General features: G+C 47.5%; 1 protein-coding gene across 2 annotated transcripts in view; it reads left to right on the top strand.

The window, feature by feature from the left end:
• The window catches only part of AIG1 (androgen induced 1), a 1,670,352-nt gene that overhangs the window by 1,375,881 nt on the left and 271,955 nt on the right, over positions 1-22,516 (top strand). The gene's annotated exons all lie outside the window — the stretch shown is intronic.

Genomic DNA, 22,516 nt, shown 5'->3' with positions numbered 1-22,516 from the left:
AATACTAACATACATCACTAGTACAAATCAGGTAGTAGTAGAGTAGACACTAATAGTTATATATGATCATTGTAGCCTTTGCTTAATTAGCCCTAGCCATGCTACCATTTTACCTTTGTGGCTTTTTTTTTTGCACATGTGACGTTACCTTCACCTTGCAGCTTCGTAAGACACCTTTGAGCCCACATGACCTGCCTCACACTGCTACTGTCTAGTCTACGCGCTGCGTACAAGCGGTCCACAAACATTAACAAGCCACTTTTTTAGGAAGTACTGGTGTACTACTGTTACTGTTAGTCCATATTGCTTATCCATAGATGCTACACTTTTTGGCACGGCTGAGAAATGCCTGCAAGTTGCAATATACTAACGCACACCATTTCTTTTTTCGCATTACAGACGCAAGATTCCCTTCTACGAACCAGAGCTTCTGAATGATGCAACAACTACCAGTACTAGGTTCTTCTAAGGTGAGGGGTCCCTTCACTCACATCTTCTTTTATAAATTTATATAAACTAAATTGCTATGGGATGGTGGTGCTGCCTTCCACCACTGTTCAGTTATCATGATTTCATTCCCAACTGTATAAGTGTAACAACAATGTATATTGTTTTAATGTTATTGATTTTCCGGTTGGTGCTGCTAAGAAAACAGTGTACAGAGAGACCTTCTCAAATTGAAATAAACATTTTGAACTTACATAGACTTGGTGGTATTTTGGTGTGGTCTAACTTACACGAGTGAGCAAATTAAAGTAAGGATGTGCATGTGAATTGCTTCCACGACTGAGAGGTTGGGTGTGTTATGTTCTGGGTTGTCTACTTGTTGGGTATCTTGGGGGGAGGGTTACGAGACCTAATAGTTATGACAAGACAGTACTATAGTCAAGCAGTGGAATTGTGGTGGGTGCGGAATTTCTGATTGAGGTGTGCAAGGAAGGTCCAACCTACCATCACCAACATCCTATTTTCTGGTGCAAATGTATGTGCAAGATCCCTACAACAGTAGTATGTCCTATAGGATATCATATCAAAATAGTTAAACATTTGGAAGTTGCTGTGAATTTTCAAAGCCTCAAGATCAATAAGAGTAAAAGTAGTACAAGACGACGACCCAACGGATTGGACTCAATGGCTCGAGCTACTGGTGAATATGAGTTTTATATTACAACCTTTCACAAAGAGTGGAACTGGCCAACTGGGCAAGACTAGCTACTACAGTACAGACAGACTGATAGTATGTAGTAGTAGTAGTACTCAAAATCATCATAGCGTAGGCATGGATAAGATTTTTAAACCGTACAGATCGAAGGATAATTGGTGGTAAAAAAATAGCATTTGGAAACCAACAATAGTTCAGGAAAAATATGGGGCAGTAAAAGTTATGGAATAAGAAATATTATTAAAAACAAGAAGACTTACTGGGGCCAGCAGAGGAGCCCTCAGCGGTGTCCTCCTGGTGGTGTTGTTCCTGTCCCGCCGACTGCCCAGTCCCTGTCGGTCTGCCCCTGGGTGCTGATGAACAGGAAAGATATAAGAAAGAGACAAACATTGATGGATGGTGTCAAACAAATACAATATTTTTCAACAACGGTCAAAAAACACTTATGTAAACAACAATTGCAATAACTACATTGACCGATCTCATCTGGTCAACATGTAATATCGGGGGATTCGCAGTTCAACTACTTAAGTTACTATTTATCAACAGTAATCCAGTCTTCCATTCTGATTCCAGAAAACTAAGTTACAACTAAGCCTAAGTACAACGTACCACCCAACCTAGCCCACCTATTCCAGGCATGCCAATTGTACATTAAGTATGCATTTCCACTGTATTCCTCAACAATGCGTATGGTCAAATCATGGAGGACACATGAACATGACTACATTTTTTGTATACACCAAATTTTGGTTTGATTGATGCTGATCTGCTACTGCTAAGTAACTGCTAAGCCTACCACCACTCATTGAACAAACTAGAAAAGGTTCTAAAGACTGCCGTACTAGCAGCACGTCACGTAACTGAGTGAGGGGGCATCACGCATACCACTAACAAATTAGAAGCTCATACAAAGTAGTGTACCTAAACATCAATCCGCCCCTATCTATTAGTGACGGTCACGGGACAAAGTAAGGAGTGGACTAGAGTCACTGTAGCATTACGTAACTTCATTTCTCTAAAATAAACTCGTAAAGAATCACGCTAAGCAAGCGCAAACGCAAGCTGCAAACAAGTAAGATTAGTAGTAGCGCAGAAGAGCACCATAATCACAGAAGACTTTTAAACGTTATTAACCTGGAATGTATTGATTTGTAAGCAGCAACATTCTAGCTGGTTGGAAGGGAAAAAAATATTCGCAATGTATAACACAGAGCAGAAGAACAGACACAAAGTTGTAGTAATTAAATATGTACTCACCAAGCCCCGGGACCTCCACTCCTAGCAGGTCCAGCAGGTCCTGCTCACGGTCCAGGATGTCGGACCACCGGTGCGTCAGCTGTGCCTGGGTGCGCCGGACCCGAGATGCGCGACACTGCCCGGCGCACCTTCCCCCACCGCTGCCGACGCTCCCGGAGGCCGTACCCGGACCCAGGCCTGCCACCTGCTGCCAGGGTTGAGGGGTGGTGGCACTGCACAAAGACAATTAGTGCAGCCAACTCCTCCTCCCCAAATAAGGCCCGTGCCTGCACCCCTTGTGGGCGCCGCCTTCCGCAAGGAAGGCGGTCGCGGCTCTGGCTGCGCCGGCGAACAGCCCTACCCTTGGACATGGTTCTGGGGACGGGGCGGGAAAGAAAAGGTAAAATAAATAAAGGAGTAAAGGAAATAAATAGCAGGGAATAGAAAGAGGCAAAAGTAGCTAAAAAAAAAAAAAAAAATAGACAAAAACCAAAAATATAGAAGCAGGAAAATAGTTAGAGAAATAATAAGTAATAAAGATCCATGGCTATAAACAAAGGATTGAGAGGATTTTGGGAGGATTGAAAATCAGGCCCCAGAACCATGCAATAGAGTGAAAAACAAGATGGCCGCGCCCATTGCGACCACGTGCGCAAGTTCGCGCAATATTTTCTCCCCGAGCAAGCAAAAAGTAACGCGATCAAGTAAAAGCGGTCGCGAACAGGAAATTTCGACCGCGAACGGGCGCGAACATGCATTGCGCGACCCGAAACAGGAAGTAAGCATCGCGAGAGGGCGGGACAAGTGAAAACAAGATGGCCGCGCCCTTGAGCAACCGCATGGGTAAGTTGGCGACCCGCGATCACGCAAAAAATACTGCGAACAGGCGGGAAAAAAACTTCTGCATCTTCGCGATATTTCCGGCGTGTTTGCGGAGATTTTTAGCATTTTTGCGATAATTTGCGAAAGTTAATTTCGCAAATTCCGCCCACCCCTAGTGCATTGTTTGCGCCGCTGTTGAGTCAAAAAAAGTGACGCAATGGCGGTGCAAATAGGCGCAAGGGGCTTGTAAATCTGCCCCACTATGCTTAAATGTGAAGACGCTGAGAACTTTTCAAATGAAAGAATTCCATTTCTGCAGAACATAATTCCACGAACCCAGTAAACATATATAAGCCCTGCTCAGGAGAACTCGTGCTGCTCCGTTAAACATGTAGCACCATTTTTGAGAAAGGTCAGTGCAAGCCAAAAACAAAGTCCAGCAACCCACATAATTCCACTCAAACCACATACATCCACTCCATAACACAAGTGTAAAAGACATTGCCATTTGCAACGCCAATAGCGCTAACTCAAAAAAATGCGAGACCTATTGCATTTCACATGCTTGATGTTTTGGTAATCATGTGCTTTTATGGGTATTCAATTTATCGCCTTCAGTTTTCCATTCTCTTTTGCTCTCTTTCACACGCCGTTCAGGAAATGCACAAACATAAAACATCTCTAAGTACATTGCCAAATCTCTGTGGAAGGAATGGGTACACGTTGTACAGGTTGCTGCTTTTGCCAGGGTCTAAAGTAGACGTGTAAGGTGATCCAATTTTCCTTTTAAAAATGAAGGTGCCAAAGTGGTGCTAGCCCAGCTGGTCTTAAGATAATTTGCACCAACTTCACCATGTGGGTTTATGTGTAATCTCTTTCTTCCCACGTTATTGAAACAAAAACTGGAAATGAAAGACCCAAACTATCATTGTGTTGAGATTTCTCCCTCTCAAAAGTCCCCGTTTTTGGCTATGAGTTGAACTGTAATTGATCTCAATGCAGCACCTCCAAGATACGCTGCACTGGTGCACAACACAGTGCTTGCAGGAGCAGTGCTGAGTGATAAGCACCTGGAAGCATGGCAAAGTCTTGACTTGGTCCTTGAAAGCGAACACAGTGTTTACTTTCACTCCTGAGCTTGGTTTGCTCATGAGCGTCCCCCTGAACCTTCCATTTAAACTAACTTGTCCTGCATCACCTCACAGGGCCGCCTTAACAGCAGTATAAGCCCCCGGGTAAAGCAGTACGCTGGGCCCTGCCTTCACACCCGCTCAGAGGAATACAAATGTTTGATGGGAAATGAGTGTTAAATTCTGGTCTGCATGGGGCCCTTATGCTTGTGGGCTCCCCAGGCAACTGACCAGCGTGCCCATCTGTTAAGACGTCCCTGTCACCTCATAGGAATACCTCAGGACAGAAGGAAACAAAGCCAGTAATAACAAAAGGAGGTGTTAACGCACACCGGCATAGCGAGTGTGCCGTGGGCCCGCCTTCCACTGGTTGTGAGGTAAAAAACAGCCATAATTATGTACAATGGACCTTTGTACCCCAGGCCTCAGTGCCACTTCACCTGCGTTAATGTTAATAACATAACACGTGTATTTGTAAAGCACGCGTTCACCACTACAGGTATCTTGGCGCTGAATAACAGATGTTTATTGTTAGCCAACTCAATGGTACTCATTTTCTCGACCTTAGATGGATGAAAGGCTGAGCGGACCCGCCAGGATTTGAACCTGTGACCATGAGGTCGAACACAGGCCCCTGCAGCAGACACATTGGTCCACTGAGCCACCAGACCCGGTTAATCTTCATTACTCCAGTGGCGTAACAAAACTTGAGGGGGTCCCCCTGCAAAGTACATGCAGGGGGGGCCTGCACTCCGGACCTCGTCAGGAGCTCGCCGCCTGAGAACAGTGCCGGAGGGGGCCATGTGGAGCTAGGGCCAATCCCCCCCGCCCCTGCGCACAACAGGGGCTGCAGGGGCTAATGTTACACTACCTATTCCCTAGAGCTGATGAAGCCTTGAACAGTAAGAGTCCTGAGGGTTTGTTGGAGAAGGCAAAGCTGGTTTTAAGCATCTAATACAGATCACTTCAATTCAAATATATAGGGCTGTGCCAGAAGACACATTTTAACAGGATGCTCTCATTGTTATCCCATATTGTCACCGTAAGGACCACTATGCTACTGCAAAAGCTCTTTTGTCAATATTTTTCCTGCAAGATAAAAGGTTAAGGGCTGGGCTGCAGGACTCTGCAGAAACAAAGTGGTTGGATCCCTGCAGTTTACAGGGGTTTTCAACATTTAATACAGCAGATTGTGGCACAGTTTGGCCTAGACCAGCAAAACGATCGCTTTTGCATAGCATTCCAATCTGTAGCTCAACAGACACCACCCAATCCAATGGACGATTCTTTGTTAACCTGCTAGGTGGAGCCATGTTGTCTTACAAAAGCCTGTGTGGCATAGACATTCTGGTAGCTTCATTTGTATCCAGACATTAAGCGGTGCAGCTATCATTAGTGCAATCGCTCTTGGACCCTGGCATGTGAGATGCCCTGTACAACACACTTATGGCTTTATAGTACCCACAATGTTTGGGCATATAGGGCCATCTTCTTGCTTACATTAGAGGCCTACCTCTCAGGCTACACAGCTGCAGAAAATGTGCACTTTTACACTACATGCCTACCATACTGAAGCACAATCATTCTGAATGTCACAATTGTGCACTTTTATTTAGTAAAAGTAAACATGCTCTGTTTTGAGATAAAAAAGATATTTACTAACAAGAGTATACAGTGAGAAAGCCTTACTCTGCCACATATTGAAACTATCTTCAAATAATGGGTGGGTGATATGTCCTTAACAGTGGTAAACACATCGCCAGTGAGTAAAATATCTCTGTCAGAGAACTAATGATCGGGTCAACTAGGGAAGGGAAGTAGTAAGATATTAGAAAACATTTACAAAAGAAAGTTGGCTCAGTGAGTGAAGTACTCGCTGCTGACATCTATATGATCTGCTTGCGCTGGTGAAATCGCAGCAGGACCACTAAGTCTTTCTTCCTTCTGAGGTTGATAAACTAAATACGTTTAAGTTAGATAATAGTAACAGTAAATTTACAGCTCTTAGATATAACTAAAACTTCTGTACTAAGCACTATCCATAAAAAGAAGTAATTGTTATTAGGTTGAGTGCACACATCACTGTGGTTATCACAGCTCACAGCTCAGCAACAGCCCAAGCAGCACCTGTTGAACTGGCAATTTATTCATTTTAAACCTTGTTACGCTGACATGAGGCTCGCACAAGGTTGGTAGTCAGGAACAAGTGAATTTGGGATTGCTTGTCTTCCCATTACAAATAGAGGTAGTTTAGCATTTGGAACTGAGCTGTGCCTTTTGGGGCATGTGGTGCACATGGCTGGCCTCCAATGGTACATATGGGCTAAACACATGAATGGCATGCCCCTGGGGAGCTACCAGTGGTTCTGATTGGCTTCATAAGTCCCATTCATTGCTGTTATTCTACCCGTGTGTGGAGATCTGTGGGTACCACAGCCAGGTCCATTCCTGCCATGTCCTAATCTGCCATGCGATAACGTCTTATCACATGATTTTCTTGTGACTTCAAAAACTTCAAATATCTGTGACAACACTTCGGCATGCATTGCAAGATTGGCTTCAGATATTTCGGCAGCAGGCGGAGGGTAGACTTTACTTTGAACAGGAATCCTATTTTTAGAGATTCTGATTTTCTGCCTTTCAGATCTGCCAGAACATTTAAAAACAGACATTCAGAGCAGTACCATTTGCGGGTATTAAGACTCGAATAAGTATCAGGAAAAATATATAATTTCCCTTGTGACCGTGCAAATGCATAAAAACAGGTGAACAACAGTGCTGTGCTCCAGTACAGCCATTTATGTCATGACCCCAGGCCTTCAAGACATCCTTTATATGAATGGAGATTTTTTTCCTTCACATTGTTGATGGAGATTTAGCCACGTTGGTGATCAAGATGATAAAACGTAATATCTATCAGGATATTGCTAGATTTTGAGTTAAACTACTCACATTGGCTTCAACCGGTCATATAGGCCCTGCTCTTTAAGGTATATTATCTCACCAACATCAGGGACTGGTTTTCTCAGCTCAGAAGTGGATGTAGATATGACAGGAGGCATACAACCTCATGTACATACAGACGTCCTGGTGTGAAGGCCAAGCTGTGTGCGGGACCTCTGTCTGCAGTGGTCATGCAGCCTACCATGAGGCGTGAGTGGCCTCCAGTATGGATGGGGCAGCAGAAGTCACACCTTGGGGCACCTTACAATGCATAGAAGCGAGAACGAGAGTACCGAGAGATACCTAGGGGATTGAAACGTTCCAGACTTCACACTCTTGTGACACAGTAGGACTGCACGTTTGCCATATGTTCATTGAGCTCTTTCAGGAGGAGAGAGATCTCTGGCCTCAACTCGAGGCAGTTGTGTCAACCCCCTTGCTGCTGGGAGCTTAAGTCACCTGCACCCACCGCACGCACACACCATTTAATTTATGAGGCAGCAGCGCCGGCGAGAGAGTGTAGTGCTGTGCGCTACAGCTACTGAAGGCTGAGGGGGCCCCTGGAGGCTGGAGCACAGGGGCTGCGGGGCTATGTAAAAAATGTTACGCCCATGATGTGACTGTGACAACTACAAGTCCTGTATACCCAGCCCATCCCACCCTCTGACTGAGAGACTCCGACTCGACTCCCCTGAGGCCTGCAGCTTCGAAGACAGGCGCAGTCGGGCGGCAGATTGAAGGCTAGGGTAGCAAGCAATTATTAAATTATGGCCGCATGATCCCTCTCGGACGCCTCACGTCACGCGCACTTTTAATTGCGCATGGCAATGCCGCTAAGCCCAGCCCCACCCTATGCCCCACCCTAAGTGTGAGGACGACCACCACGCAGACAGCGCTGATGCATCTGCGCACCATTTAATTTATGACAAAGCCTTGGTGCAACGACGGCGAGCGTAACATATCACCACGGCACCACACACATCAGAGACGAACGTGTGTAATGCTTGCTGGCTGCGTGGCCACGGAGGGGGGCCCTGGAGTGCAAGGGACCCCGCAACGCGAGGGCTGTGGGGGCCTGTGTTACGCCCTTGCATTACTCTTATTCTTCCATCCTCGTCCCATTCCTTTGGTACTGGTCAGACCCGCACAGTCTCAGCTTATGATACCCCCATTTTATTTTACACCTCAAAGAGAAAATGTGGTAGATTCTCAATCAGTCTGAGGGTGGAACATGAACCCGACCCCTCAGCCCTTAGGATGGCAGCGCCAAGTGCCATTCCACGTCCAGCAGCCACAAACAAGCCAGTGGCGTAACAATAATGGGGGGGGGGGGGGCTGCAAGGTACGAGGACCCTATCAGGAGCTCCCCGGCCGAAGTGCAGTGCTGAGGGGACCCCTGGAGCTTGCCCCCCCCCCTGCACTGCGGGGGATGCGGGGGCTTGTGTTACGCCCCTGAAACAAGCGGCCCCATGCACTGCAGCAGGTAAATAGAACTCTGTTGTCACATCACTAAACAAGAAAGGCCCATTTATTAAAATCTTGACGTGCCCTGCTGGGGTGGTCAAAGCCGAGTCAGGCTGAGGACAGAGCACATTAAAGTTTCGACAAAAAGCTGGAAGGCCTCTGCACTGTCCATGCTTCAATATGGCACGGGATTAATTCAGTAGGTTTTTTTCAAGACATGTTTTATTATTATTTTCACCAGTTCAGCAAAAAGAAAAACAGGTATGGAAATAACAGCTATTTTCAAGTGTGTCACAGGTAATGTAGGTATATACATCAGAGTCAAATCTATAACATCACAGTACTATGACCAAATTGCGACTATACAGGTATACAGAAAAAAAAAGCATTAGGGTGGCTGCGGAAATGGTCAATTTGAAATGACAACTCTAATAGATACAGTGTCAGTCCTCATCAGTTCCAGAAAACCCCTCCTGTTCCTTTGGGGTGCCACAGGCCAAAGCCGATGAAGTGGGACTGTGTAGTATAGGGCCATCCCACCACTGACAGTGAAAGGTACCCTTTGTGTCCATGGCACCCCAGCAGTGAGTGTTCATCCAAAAACCATGCCCCCAGGTGGTCTATACTCTGCGCACTCTAGGGCGCCCCCCACGCCTGACACTCAACGAAGAATACCCACTGGGCCCTGACATGTGGGCGCTGCCTCATGGCACCCCCTTGTGTAGGGTACCGCCGAGCAGGGACCATCCCTCTACCCTAGATGGCAGTCCCTCCATGGGCTGCTGCATAGTCGGGTGCTAGGCCTCTCCAGTGCGAGTTTAGCGTTCTGCGCTCCTAACCTCGGGGATCCGACCCCCTCCTTACTGTCGTCTTTCCTTCGCAACAGCAACATGTCACTGCGTCCGAAGAGTTCCACTCCGGGATGGTCTGATCAATTGAGTAATTAGAAAAAATTAAAGAAAGAAAAGAAAACAAGGAGAGGAGTTGACCTGACGGCTAGGGCGGTGGACCTCAAATCTAGGGGACTGGGTTCGAGTCAACATATCTTTGCTGTGATAGGGAGGGTGAAAAAGAAGGAATAAGAATGGTTTTATGTGTTTTCCACAGCTCTTATACATTCGGAAAGACAAAGCATGGGTTGTGGGAGCAGGACCAAGATGTGCAATTATTTAGGTGCACGCTGAAGGGGAAAGAGAACTTGCCCTCAAATATCTGTTATACCGCCTAGCCTTTTCTCTCTACAAAGATAGTTCTGAAAGATTCTCTTTTTAATAATTCATGCTGACGAATGTTAGCAATAACACACACACACATTGGGAAAGGAAAGGGGATTCAGCAGGATCAATCTGTCCCTAAGTGCTGCTTATATCTCCTTGTATGGGAAAACCAAATGGTTTATATTGCTGGCCCCACACACTAGATAGTGTCATGCTTCATCATAGGGCCGCATCCACATCAAGACGCAGACCAACATCAACTGATGGAGTGAAAAGGTTTTTTCTTTTTAAAAAACCACAACAATTGAGGGGATTGAATCAAACCCTCTATCCTAGCATGGGATCGGGATCGGGATCCTCTCAACACAAAAAGAGTGACTAAAACTACCTAGGTGGCTGTTCAACTAATCTATATTCCTAAATTTCCCTGGCAGGATTAAAATCAATATCTAGCGGATTTACAATTTTATTAGTATCCATACCCCTAAAAAAATTGTGTTATTCTATCAACATGTTTCGGCCTCCTCTGAGCCCCCTCCGGCGTCTAACGGCCTTCCTCAGGATTAGGATCCCTTCTTCTTCTTTGAGCTTATTATCACCCTCCCCTACATACAGTACCTTATTTGTCAGGTATTATTACAGGGATATATTGGTGGTTATTTCCTCTCCCTTTACCTTTGCTTTTCCTCTTATCATGGGAATATCCTGAATTTCATTTCATAGTTCTGAAACCGGGGTAGTGGTGGGAACGTCTTCCTTAGTCACACTTTCGTCAGGGTTGCTCCATTAGCATTTTGCCATCTGCTACCCTCCGTAGAATGTTAACACTTATCAATAACTTGTTAAGTCTGGAGATTTACTGCAGCTGTCAAAATGACCTTTTGATTTGCAAGACATACCTTAAAATACCTTCAATGTTGGGCCATAATGCCATTATACCAATAGAGCAAGCAGATTTCAAAGCTAATAGTTCTTCAATGGATAATTCTGCTATGTTACAGATAGATCTTTTCTATGAAGAAAATTACCAACTTTTGGGGTTTCCAAAAACCTACTGCGGTTGGTTATTACTCTTCATACTTCAGGTTGGTCCCAGGAGTTATTGCGTGGGGACAATGTTCTCTCCTCAAACATCTTAATGTTCTCTCCTCAAACATCAAAACAAAAAATGGTTTAAAACAAGGTTGTTTACCTCTTTTGTTTCCTCTCTTTAGACATGATTTACTATCTGCTTTTTTATTATCTGGCAGCGATCATCCTTAATGAGATTATCTATCTTCACTCTATCTATTATACGCTGATGGTATAATAATACTTAGTCTAACCCTGAAGGGTTTTAAAAATGCTTAGAACTCCTGCAGTTAGAAGACACAAAGCTTTCTCTTCAGATAAATAAAAGAGTAGTACTCTAATATTTAAAGGAACAAATTAACAAAATAGAGTACATTTTGCTGCCTTTTGGGAAGTGAATGCCTGGAAATTCTTAAAACCTATCCTTATCTTAGAACAATTTTGCATCTAACTGAACAACAATTATCACACCTCCTTTTATGGAGTACGTTTTGAAGTTTACTAATATCTTTCTGGGGTTTTTTCTTCCGGGTCGTTTAGTAAAGGGATCTCGGTGAATTCTTTGAATATCATTTTCTAAGATCAGCTTCCCAATCTCAGGATGGAAATCATTTAGAAGATCAATTATAAAAGTTTTTATGTCTCCTCCCTCAAGATCTTCTGGAATGTTTAGAATCCGAAGGTTGTTTCTTCTAGCGTTGTTTTCTAAACTCTCCAGTTTGTCCGAGAATGCTTTTTCTTTCAAATTTAATCTCTTGATCTCTACTGTATTTTCCTTAACCTGCTTTTGGAGGTCTTCTACTGTGGCTTCTACTGCTTCCACTCTACCCATTATTTCATTAATTTTTAGTTCCAAAGACTCGCAGGCCCCCTGGATCTTTTGCTGATTGCTTTCCGACGTTGTACATTTTTCTCTCATCTCAGAGATCAAATTTAGGAGTAGATTCTCTGTAGTGGAACTGGACCCTGTCGCCTGTCCTCCTGATCCTCCTCCCTGATCGGCTAACTGGGTTGATGGCTTGTCTGAAGAGATGTTTATAGTGGGGGTTAAATTTAAACTGCAAACAGGAGTGGAGTTAGAGCTAGCGCTAGTAATTGCTAAGTTGTGCTACACTAGATCTTGTGCTGTGGTATTGGTTTGGGGTGCTACTAATGCGTCCTCCATTTCTGTTAGACTAGAAAACCTATTTTCCAACAAAATGATGTTGTTTCTCTGCTCCATAGCTCCTAAACTCCTTCTTCTGTCTGTAAGGGTACCGGTATCTAATTTCTCATAATCGTGATGGTGTGGAGCCTGAGCAGTTAGAACTCGGGTCTGGGCTTGTACTTTAAAGTAAGTACGGAGAGATGGGGTAACCCGAGTACTTACTTGGTTAGTTAACTTAGGTTGGTTGTTTTTTATTTTTGTAGATTTTGTGTTTTTTCTCTCTATTATCTGAGGTTGGGTAGTCGTTTTCTCCACTTGCACGGTATTTAACGGTGTATATCCTGGGGGACCTTCAGTGCGGGACAAGTCCTGCCCCCAAAGACCTCTGCGTCGCAGAGTATATCTGTTGAGGGTATTACTAGTGTTACTATTACTTCTTTGGGTTAAATTACTCCCCTCCCCTGTAACTTCTGCAGTCACTGATCTCCCCGGGGGCTATTGAAATCTGGGAGCTTCAAACTTGCCGCTTCCAGTTTCAATTTCTACATTGTCTCCCTGTAAGAGCTGTCCCCGCGCACCCTTCTTCTTTCTTCTTACCGGGGTCATTAGCGGGAGGCTCTCATTCTCCGCGGTATCTTCCCTACCGCTTTCCCGCACATTTGTCTGTTCGCCGGCCGCCACCGCAGCCGAAACCGTGAAGGGGCTTCCGCCTCCCAGGAAACCAATCCTGGCAGCTGCGCGTCGGCCCCTGGCAATCCGCAATACTGCTTCCGTCCAGATCCCACCTCGTGGCGGCAGACCGGCGTTTCCAGCTTCCGCGGCCACAGCGAAGACCTCGCAGAGGGAGCTGACCCCGAGCATGAACAAAGACCGTCGGGAAAAGCCGAGGTAAATCAGATGAATAAATCCGTAGGCTTATTTATGATTCATCCCGCGTTCCACATTCAAACCTTATATATTTCAGGGCTACATCCGTCTGCGCGCGATTTTTCTTCCTTTCCGTCAAGAGGGGGAGAGACCGCGACCACTCAGCACTGACTGACAGCCGCCAAATATCTACGTCTACTCTTTGGTTATATGTGAAAGCTGCCCCCCTAAAAATAATCCATCTCTTCACTGTCCATACGGCATGCTGGACGTCACTGAAACTCTCTAAATTGGGGAATGGAGCGACAAAGAGGTGCCCGAAGTGTGACGAAATCAACGCAAATGAGGTACATATGTTCTGGCAGTGTCCTTCGTTGGAGCTCTTTTGGGACCACGTGAGTAAGATCATCTCTGAAATTATGGGAAAAGAGGTCAGGCTAACAGCGTCTATAGTCATTTTCGGGGTAATTCCAAGGGGGATAGAAAATTTGGCTCTATCAAGAAACCAGAAGGCACTTATTTTTGTCTGGATTCTCCTGGTACGAAGGGAGATCTGCATAAAATGGATCTTACCCCCTCACCTACTAAATCTGAAAGGATAAGCTCAGTTCAGCGTATCTCAACTCTAGACCGAGCAAGCAAAAGGGCCAAAAAAACAAAATTCTGGGATTTATGGGATAACTGGTTTATAGCCTTTGTCTCTAATCCCTCGGTTGTAATTTAATGTGTACTTGTCCATCCTCATCATCTTCTGATTAACACAATTAGAGTTATTTCCCACTCTTTTATGTTTGTTCTTTCTACCATTTATTTTAGGTTCGGTTACTCATCTTTTTTATGGGTTTATTTGGTTTAAGAAATAGAATTTATGTACTCATCAGTCCAATGATTACGAATTCGCTCATTAGGCCGAGATGATGGGAAGCTAGCTAAAGCTAGGAGCTAATGGCCTTTGGAAGTGGAGGAGCGTTGGTTATCTTTGATAAGCCCCTTTGAAGACAGCCCCCGGGGGTTAAATCCACCCACCCTTCAATGAGAAGAGACCGGGGTTTATGTTTTTTCTCTTTGGGCTATAGATTTCGGTCTAAGAAGCTCCATTTTCCTGAACTAAGAGCATATTTTGTAGAATGAGGATTAGAAAAAAAAAACAACTATCACACCTCCCATCTGTCTAGCAAATCAAATTTGCGCTCGAATAGAATACATACCTTTTATAATGCATTTGGTCATAGACATTTTAAACATTTGATTGCAATCTATTGCTCAGAAATTCCTCCCAGTCTTACATACACACTTGTTAGACCTGGCACCATTGGCGTGAGTCTCCCTTCCATTTTTTTCGCTGTGTCTCCTCTGTTTTTGCTGGTTATAGATGCTCTGGGCGCGGTGCCACTGCCATTCAGTGCCACAGCGCGAATGCTCCCTTTGTAAAGATGACATATGAATTGGTACATCCATGATTGGCTTATTTGGTTTACCTGTTAGTCCCTAGTAGCGTGGCCTGTGTGTGCCCAGGGCTGGTAAACCGAATGCTGCTGGTGGGCCTGCAGCACTGGTTTGTGCCACCCACGGAAGCAGCTTGTAAAGTGTGTCTCAGACCTGCCACTGCAGTGTCTGCGTGCAGTCCAGAACTGCCATCTTGGCTGTGAAGTGCACCCACTTCCCAGCCCCTAAACCTTCCCTTGGCATCCTGTAAGCCCCCCTTATGATAGGGCGCATTGTATGTGTAAGGTAGGACATGCCCTGATGTATGTAGCATGTCCTCGTAGTGAATTACCCCCCATTTCGTTTTTCACTACTGTAAGGCTACCTGTTCTCCATAGGCCAGAATGGGAGGTCTGGGCTATTACGTTCTATAGTCCTAACTGACCCACAGAACATGGTAGAAAAACGAATCTAGTATGCCTGAGCTCAGAATATTAAAATACATCTTTTAGTGAAGGTTATTTTTATATTCTGTGTTTGAAACTACCACTTTTAGAGTATAGGTACTTTCTTGCCTAAGCCTTCCAGTTTGCTCTGCTATGATGTGTATTGGCTGTCTGGTTTTGGAGGGACAGGGCAGGCTGAGTCAGACCTGGGTTGAATAGAGGACCTGCCTGGGTGTGAGGGGAGGGGTAGCTCCTGCACTTGAATAGGGCTGTGCCTGGCAAGGTGAATGCTGGCTCCACCTCCCACTGTGCGTCTGAGGCAGACCCCCTCTTTCTGAAAGGAAGGATGCAGCCTGATCAACAAAGTGCTCCAGGGCTGGGCAGAACTGGTTCTGGCTGGGTTCAGAGACTTGGGACCCCTAAGAACAAAGACTTTGGGGGTATAAATATTTGTGCACAAACCCCTACATTTTGTATTGCTCCTGGATAACAAGAAGAACCTCTGTCCGTGGGACTACAAGAATCTGCAGGAGAAGGACTGTCCTTGTGCTTGTGTGCTGTTTCTGGGACTGGCCTGCAGCTGTTACTACTGGACTTCAAGAAGAGGAAAAGAACTTTGATTGGACTTTTATTTTTGTGCTACAGCAATCACCCAAGGGCTAGGAGAGAGCTAGCCTCCTGCTGGAGTCTCAGGCACATCAGACTCCACCATCAGCCTCCTGTTTCCTCCCAGCGAGGATTACTATCTGCAGGTGAGGCTCCTGTGTGTTCCAGGGCCTCTAGTTCTACTGCTGAGAAGAGAGCGCTGAAAATCGTCGCTAACCTCCGTTAGCGAGCCACTGCAGCTGGTGAGCGTGAGAACAATCGCCGCTCCGCTGTCGCCGAGTGCTCGCTAACCCCGAAGATCGTCACAGCACCTGTCTGCGGGCCTGAAAAGCCCGCTATCCGAAGATCGTCGCAGCACCTGCCCGCTATCTGGAAATCATCGCAACAGGATCATCGCAGCGCGGACGCCGAGCGTTCGCCATTTTCCCCGCATCGAATCCGGATCGTCGCTTCCTCGCGGAGCGCCATCTTTGTCAACGCAGCAAGATCGCACACGCAACAGGCTCGGTGCATCATCCTCCCTTCCCGGCAAGGATTTCATCGCATCACCGGCTTAGCGTGAGGAAGTTTGTCGCTTTGTCCTGCCCGCAACCCAGCGCATCATCCTCCCTTGCGGTAAGGATTCAACGCATCGCTGGTTAGCGTGAGGAAATTTATCGCTACAACGCCTTAGCGACATTTTTGTTGCTTTGCTCCAGGAACCAGATACTTTGTGAGTAAAAGGGTCGCAGAGACCACTGCCTTGAACTAAACATCATTTTGTGTATCCTGAACTATTTTTCCTTGCAGCATTTCTAAAGTAATTATATTTTTATAGTATTGTGGATTTTTACTGTTATTGGTCTTGTGATTAAGTCTATATAAAAATACCTATTTTACATAACTACTTGAGTGGTGTCCATTTGTAGGGTTCCTCATTATATTACTGTGTATGGTCATAAATGCTTCACACACTGCCTCTGAGATAAGCCTAGCTGCTCGTGCTACGTTACCACAGGGTTGAGCAGGGGTTGTCAAAGGGTGTAGGCTGCTTACTCTGACTTAGGAAGAAGGGTCCCTACTTGGACAGTGGCCAGCCATTGCCAACTAGAGACCCCCATTTCTAACATTGGTGGTCAGCGGTGAGGATCTGGACTTGCATTTATGATTGCATACAGTAATCATAGTGTACACTACTAGTGAGTGCAGACCATAACATAACCACGTACGTTTTTGGAGATTTTTTGATTCTATTTTTGATCGTTATTGCCAGTTATTGCTACAATGGGCAAGCCCAGATTCAATGCCTCTGAGGATCTCTCTTGGGAAGAAGAGAAATTAGACACCTACAATGCCAAGCAGCTCAAATATTTTTGCAAACGCTTCACAGTCCCTATCACAGGTCTCACTAGAAGGGAAGAGTATTACAAGGCATTGAAGGCCTGGCTAGAAGCCAGGGATGCCCCTAGGAATGAGGAAGGGCCTGTGGAGGGGGGAGAGAATGCAGGAGAGCAGCAGGAAGGAATTGTAGATTTGGTAGGGGATAAAGCAGTTTCCAGCCCGGGCACTAGTGTGTCCTCAAGGGGTCTGTCTCCAGAAGAGATGGAGGACAGGGAGAGAGATAGGCGGCATAATATGGAGATGGCTAAGCTCAAATTGGATGGTCAGAGAGACCTAGAGAATAAGAAGTTAGAAGTTGAGATAATGAAGATGAAATTTGAACATGAGAGAATTTTGAGGGAGTTGGAGATTAAGGCCAAGAGTATTGAGATCTCCCCCTCTGGTGGCAGCATACCAGTAGTGCATACTGAGAGTAGAGTGTATATACCTAAAGAGGTTATTAAGGATTTTCATAAAAGTGAGGATATTGGGCAATGGTTTGCTGCTTATGAATTAGCTATGGTGTCCCACCGGGTCCCTGAGAAGGATTGGGGAGCGGGGTTGTGGGGACGCTTTGTGAGTGAGGGGAGGGATACCTTGTTGGACCTACCCCCAGAAAGTAGGATGATTTATGCCCACATGAAGGAAGCTTTGATTACCCGCTATGGTTTGACCCCTGAAATGTACAGGCAGAGATTTAGAACCTGCAAGAAGATAGAGGGTACCACGTGGGTAGAATATGTGTCTTTTTTTGGCAGAGCAATGGAGCGCTGGGTAAAAGGCAGCAAAGTAGAAACTTTTGAGCAACTGTATGACTTGATTGCATGGGAGCATTTTTCTAGTAACTGTTTTCCTGAGCTACGCCAGCATCTGATAGATTGCAAGCTGACTAACCCTAGGAAGCTTGCTGAGGAGGCGGACCGCTGGGTGAGCACCCGGGTTCGCAAGGGTCCAGTGGGAGACTTCGCCAAAGGTGGGCAGCGTCCCCAGCAGAGAGGTGGGGGGGACCGTGGTAAACCAAGGGAGTTCCACCGAGGGCCCCAAGATAATTCCCAAGGGAACCAGGCAGTGGTATCCCAGCCTCCCCCAGATAAGAAGCCAGTGCCTCCAACAGGTAATCCTGTTCCAAGGAGGCCCCCTACTTGTTTTAAGTGTGGCCAGGTGGGCCACAGATACTTTGACCACCAGTGTCCCCAGAAGGATACTCCTGCACCACCCCGTGCACCGCCCCGCCAGCTTGCTAGTGTAGCCCTGGGGGAGGAGGAGATGGGTGCCCCAGGTGGGTGGGACCCCGTAGAGTTGACCCTTGTCTCACTAGGAGACTTTGAAATGGTTCCTAAGCCTGCACTGCCTGATAACACTAAAAAAATACAGGCAGTGGGTAACCATCAATGGCCATAGAGTGGAGGCTCTGAGGGACACAGGAGCCAGTGTAACTGCTGTCAGCTCCCGGTTGGTGTCCAAAGAGCAGGTTGTGCCCCATGCATTCTACCCAGTAGTTTCTGCAGACAACACAGAGAGCCAATGTGAGGTGGCTCAGGTTCCCTTTGAGTGGGGGGGGGGGTCTCAGGAACTCTTCAGGTGGCTGTGAGGCCCGCCATGCCTGTGGACTGTCTGTTGGGCAATGATTTAGAGAACTCACCGTGGGCTACAGTGGAGAGGAGAGCTCACTTGCAAATGTTGGGACTGCCTGAGTGGGCATGTGCTACCACTCAGTCCATGGCAGCCAAAGAGAGTGTTGAGAAAGACCTGGAGCCTGAGAATATGGCCCAGGTCCCTGCCTTAGAGGGAGGGGGCAGGGGGCGCGGGAAACCGGCCCCCTTGGTTCCCACGGCCCAGGAGGGAGCAGACCCTGAGGGGGATGCCCTGGAGCCTACCGGGGAGCAGAGTACCGACCTGGGGGACCTGCCTGAGCTGACCCAGTGGCAGCAGGAAGGGGGGCCCACTAGGGAGGAGTTTTGTGAACAGCAGAGAACTTGCCCCTCTCTTGAGGGTATGCGGCAACAGGCTGCAGCCCAGGCAGCAGGTGATATGTCCGGTTCACATCTGATTTATTGGGAGAACAGTCTCCTGTATAGCGAGCCTAAGGTTGCTGAGCCGGGGTCAGCCCGTGTGCTGGTGGTACCCGAGTGCTTCAGAACCTTCCTACTGGGGTTGGCTCATGACATTCCATTGGCAGGACATCTGGGGCAGACCAAGACCTTTGAAAGGCTGGTCACCCACTTTTATTGGCCCCAGATGCGCAAGAGTTCAGATACGTATTGTAGGACCTGTGAGACTTGCCAGGCCAGTGGGAAGAGTGGGAGGAAGATCAAAGCCCCACTCCAACCCTTCCCAGTTGTTAGCACCCCATTCGAGTGAGTGGGCATTGATATTGTGGGGCCTCTGGACCCCAAGACAGCCATGGGCAACAGGTACATCCTGGTCTTGGTGGACCATGCCACCCGGTACCCTGAAGCCATCCCGCTCAGGACAGTGATGGCCCCCGTGGTGGGACGTGCAATGATGGGGATTTTCTCCCGTGTGGGGTTCCCCAGAGAGGCGGTGAGCGACAGGGAGACCAACTTCATCTCCCAGTATATGAAGTCTTTGTGGAAGGAGTGTGGGGTGACTTACAAGTTCACCACTCCTTACCACCCCCAGGGTAACGGTCTGGTTGAGAGATTCAACCGGACCTTGAAGGGCATGATCATGGGCCTAGAGGAGCCCCTGAGGCGTAAGTGGGACGTCCTCTTGCCATGCCTGTTGTTTGCATACCGTGAAGTGCCACAGAAGTCCTTAGGGTTCAGCCCCTTTGAACTGCTCTATGGCCATTCGGTAAGAGGGCCTCTGAGTTTGGTCAAGGAAGGCTGGGAGCAATCTCCCAGGAAACCTCCCCAGGATGTGTTTAGCTACATTCTGGCCTTCAGGAACCAAACTCGGCGTTTCAGAAACATTGCTGAGGCAAATCTGGAAGCCAGCCAGGAGGAGATGAAACGTTGGCACGACCAGAATGCCACTCTGGTCGAGTTTCAACCTGGTCAAAAGGTTTGGGTACTGGCCCCAGTGGAGCCCTGTGCACTCCAAGATAAGTGGACCAGTCCATTTGAGGTGGTGGAGCGAAAAAGTCAAGTTACCTATTTGGTGGACTTTAAATCTCCCAGGAACTCCCTGCGGGTCCTGCATGTGAATCGCCTAAAGCCCCACTTTGCGAGGTCTGAAGTGGGCATGCTTCTTGCCACAGATGCAGGGATGGAGGAGGAGAGTGAGCCTCTTCCTGACCTCCTGTGTGCAGGAGAGAAGGATGGGTCAGTGGAGGGTGTGGTCCTCTCCACCACACTGACCCCAGAACAGCAGAGAGATTGCCACCAGCTGTTGGGGCAATTTCCAGATTTATTTTCCCTGGTACCTGGTGTCACTGACTGGTGCGTCCATGAGGTAGACACCGGGGACAGTCCTCCTGTCAAGCACAAGGCTTACAGGGTGACCGACAGGGTAAGGGCCTGCATTAAGGAGGAGGTCTCCAAAATGTTTGCCCTGGGGGTGATTGAGTCTTCTAGCAGCCCTTGGTCCAGCCCCGTGGTCTTGGTACCAAAGGCTGCAGCGCCTGGTGACACTCCAGAACTTAGGTTCTGTGTGGACTACCGAGGTCTCAATTCGGTCACGAGGACCGACGCGCACCCCATCCCCAGAGCTGATGAGGTCATAGATCGGTTGGGGGCTGCCCGGTACCTCAGCACGTTTGATCTAACGTCTGGGTACTGGCAGATCGCCTTAACTGATGGGGCAAAGGAGAGGTCTGCATTCTCCACCCCAGATGGGCACTACCAGTTCCGTGTGATGCCCTTTGGGATGAAGAATGCCCCTGCCACCTTTCAGAGGTTGGTCAACCAGGTGTTGGCTGGGCTGGAGGATTTCAGTGCCGCCTACCTGGACGACATTGCCGTATTTAGTTCCTCATGGGAGGACCACTTACGCCACCTCTGGGAAGTGTTGATGGCGCTGCGCAGAGCAGGCCTCACAATCAAGGCCAGTAAGTGCCAGATTGGGCAGGTTTCGGTGGTGTACTTAGGACACCAGGTAGGGAGTGGCCAGGTGGCCCCTCTACAGCCCAAGATTGAGACCATCCTGGCTTGGGAGCCCCCAAGGACCCAGACCCAGGTGAGGGCCTTCTTAGGACTCACGGGTTATTACAGGAGGTTTGTCAAGGGGTATGGCAGCATTGTTGCCCCCTTGACTGAGCTGACTTCCAAGAAGCAGCCCAAGATTGTGAACTGGACTGACACCTGTCAGAAAGCTTCTGATGCTCTCAAGACTGCCATGTGTACAGCACCCGTACTCCAGGCGCCCAACTTTGCTAAGGAATTTATTGTCCAGACAGACGCTTCAGAGCATGGGGTGGGGGCTGTTCTGTCACAGATGAATGAGGAGGGACTAGACCAACCTGTAGCCTTCATCAGTAGGAGGTTACTTCCACGGGAACAGAGGTGGAGTGCGATCGAGCGAGAGGCATTTGCTGTGGTCTGGGCGCTGAAGAAGCTGAGACCATACCTGTTTGGGACTCACTTCCGGGTTCAGACCGACCACAGGCCCCTCAGGTGGTTAATGCAGATGAGGGGTGAGAATCCCAAGTTGTTAAGGTGGTCCATTTCCCTACAGGGTATGGACTTTATGGTGGAACACCGCCCTGGTACAGAACACGCCAATGCTGATGGTCTGTCCAGACTTTTCCGCCTTAGTGATGAGAACCTCCCAGGGGATGGGTAGTTCTCCCCACATTTCAGCTGGAGGGGACGTGTGTTAGACCTGGCACCATTGGCGTGAGTCTCCCTTCCATTTTTTCGCTGTGTCTCCTCTGTTTTTGCTGGTTATAGATGCTCTGGGCGCGGTGCCACTGCCATTCAGTGCCACAGCGCGAATGCTCCCTTTGTAAAGATGACATATGAATTGGTACATCCATGATTGGCTTATTTGGTTTACCTGTTAGTCCCTAGTAGCGTGGCCTGTGTGTGCCCAGGGCTGGTAAACCGAATGCTGCTGGTGGGCCTGCAGCACTGGTTTGTGTCACCCACAGAAGCAGCTTGTAAAGTGTGTCTCAGACCTGCCACTGCAGTGTCTGCGTGCAGTCCAGAACTGCCATCTTGGCTGTGAAGTGCACCCACTTCCCAGCCCCTAAACCTTCCCTTGGCATCCTGTAAGCCCCCCTTATGATAGGGCGCATTGTATGTGTAAGGTAGGACATGCCCTGATGTATGTAGCATGTCCTCGTAGTGAATTACCCCCCATTTCGTTTTTCACTACTGTAAGGCTACCTGTTCTCCATAGGCCAGAATGGGAGGTCTGGGCTATTACATTCTATAGTCCTAACTGACCCACAGAACATGGTAGAAAAACGAATCTAGTATGCCTGAGCTCAGAATATTAAAATACATCTTTTAGTGAAGGTTATTTTTATATTCTGTGTTTGAAACTACCACTTTTAGAGTATAGGTACTTTCTTGCCTAAGCCTTCCAGTTTGTTCTGCTATGATGTGTATTGGCTGTCTGGTTTTGGAGGGACAGGGCAGGCTGAGTCAGACCTGGGTTGAATAGAGGACCTGCCTGGGTGTGAGGGGAGGGGTAGCTCCTGCACTTGAATA

Source organism: Triturus cristatus, chromosome 6 (assembly GCF_964204655.1).
Source record: "Triturus cristatus chromosome 6, aTriCri1.1, whole genome shotgun sequence".
Lineage (NCBI taxonomy): Eukaryota > Metazoa > Chordata > Amphibia > Caudata > Salamandridae > Triturus > Triturus cristatus.
Note: the sequence above shows the minus strand (reverse complement) of the source record. Positions and strands in the feature narration are given on the sequence as shown.